The 1,856-nt window shown below is 33.0% G+C and overlaps 1 non-coding gene across 1 annotated transcript; it reads left to right on the top strand.

Annotated features, from left to right (window-relative positions):
- The first annotated feature begins 1,535 nt into the window (after positions 1-1,535).
- Positions 1,536-1,642, top strand: LOC130454858 (U6 spliceosomal RNA). The gene has a single exon (XR_008912646.1). It is a non-coding gene; the product is annotated as a U6 spliceosomal RNA (small nuclear RNA).
- The last annotated feature ends 214 nt before the right edge of the window (positions 1,643-1,856 follow it).

Genomic DNA, 1,856 nt, shown 5'->3' with positions numbered 1-1,856 from the left:
TCTTACCAAGAGGAGTGAGAATAGGGGGTCTATTCCAGAGGAATTTGGGGAATAAGACATTTCCATAAATGACTGATGTTAAAACAAAACGATCCAATGTTTCTCTTTTTTTATTCAAATAACTATGATTGAATACAATCAACAACCAGTTATTTCACTAAAATTAATTATTATTTTGACATCCAAATAATTGTACTTAATTTAAATCTCTTGTTTGTATCTGTGGCCTCCTATAAATTCTTTCTTTCAGATAGTGAATAATGATTATGAAGTGATCCTGGCTTCTTATAGACTATGTCAAAGGAATACAAGCTTGGGCAGACCCTACCAAGCCAGGAAGACTTTAGGTATGAGTCAAGCAGAGAATATGCCTGCCATTGAATCCCATAACTACAATGGCCCCAGTATAATGACTGTTTTAGACATAGAGACTTACAAATCCATTTTGTGGGCACAGAAAGGAGAGACTAGGGAATATTAAACCTAGAGACAAGTCTTAAGGATGAATATAAATAGATTAATAAGGAAACGATTATAAAAGAAGAGGAATGTAAAGAAAAAGCTAAATTTAGTTTATTAGGAGTTTGTTTATATGTTTATAGGTTAATTATATTGCTCAGTTTTTACTCATTTATTTACTTATTCTATAGTAATAGACTGTGGTAAATGTTGATTAAATGAGTAGGGGGAGGGAGCTGGACATATAGATATGGGAGTTATTCAAAGAGATAGTTATTCATAGAGCTATTAATTTAGACCTAGACATAAGCTGTTATCACCACCAAGTGAGAAAGTATAAATAAAAAATAGGCTGGTACCCAAGACAGAGCCTTGTGATACACCCACAATTAAGGAACAGGGCATGAATGATAATTCAGCAAAAGAGAGATTGAACAAGAGTGATCAGATAGATAGAAAGAAAACTGAGAGAGAACAATATCACAAAAACCTAGAGGGGGAGATAGAACTCAGGAAGAGAAATAGATTAACAATGATAAGTACTACAGAGAGGAAAATGAAGATTCAGAAAAGACCATTGGATATTTGGCTATAAAAAGATCTCTGGCAACTTTTTAGAAAGTAGTTTCAATTGAGCTATGATGTTTGAGGTCATATTATTATAGAGGAGGTGGAGGAGGTGAGAGAAGTAGAGAGAATGAGTGTAAAAAGATTTTCAAGACGTTTCACTGAACTGGGAGGGGGCAAGGGAGGGAGATAAATTCAATCATATAACTTAGGAAAACGTGTAGAAATTTGTTTATTACATGTAAGTAGTAAAAATTTTTAAATTAAAACACATTCTGAGGTTTAATAAATAAATAAATATTGGCTGAGAAAGGGAGGAAAAGTATTGGGTAAAAGATAGTGGGATGATAGAGATTACTGTATTTTTTTTTCAGAAGAATGGAATAGACTTGGAAATATTTAGAGGAAGCAAAGAAAGAATAATGGAAAGAGATGGAAAATTGAGGGAGGGTGATAGTGATTGTGGGTGCAATTTCTTGGAGAATGGAGGGAATTAAGAATGTATGATGGTGATAACTTTGGCAGTACATATGCTAAAACTGTAATGAATCAGAGAAGATTACCATGGCCCCTGCTCAAGGATGACATGCAAATTCATGAACCATTTTATATTTTTAAAATTAATAATATGGAAATAGATATTGAGTGATAATACATGTATAACCCAGTGCAATTCCTTTTTGGCTCCAGCAGGGGAGAAGGAAAAGGGGAGGTAAAGAACATTAATCATGTAACCATGGAAAAATACTAATAAATAAATAAACAAAATGGTGAAGGTTTAAATAAATGAATGAATGAATAAATGAGTATATGATAGGAGAATGGCTTTA

The sequence above is a fragment of the Monodelphis domestica genome, chromosome 5 (assembly GCF_027887165.1).
Source record: "Monodelphis domestica isolate mMonDom1 chromosome 5, mMonDom1.pri, whole genome shotgun sequence".
Classification (NCBI taxonomy): Eukaryota; Metazoa; Chordata; class Mammalia; order Didelphimorphia; family Didelphidae; genus Monodelphis; species Monodelphis domestica.
Note: the sequence above shows the minus strand (reverse complement) of the source record. Positions and strands in the feature narration are given on the sequence as shown.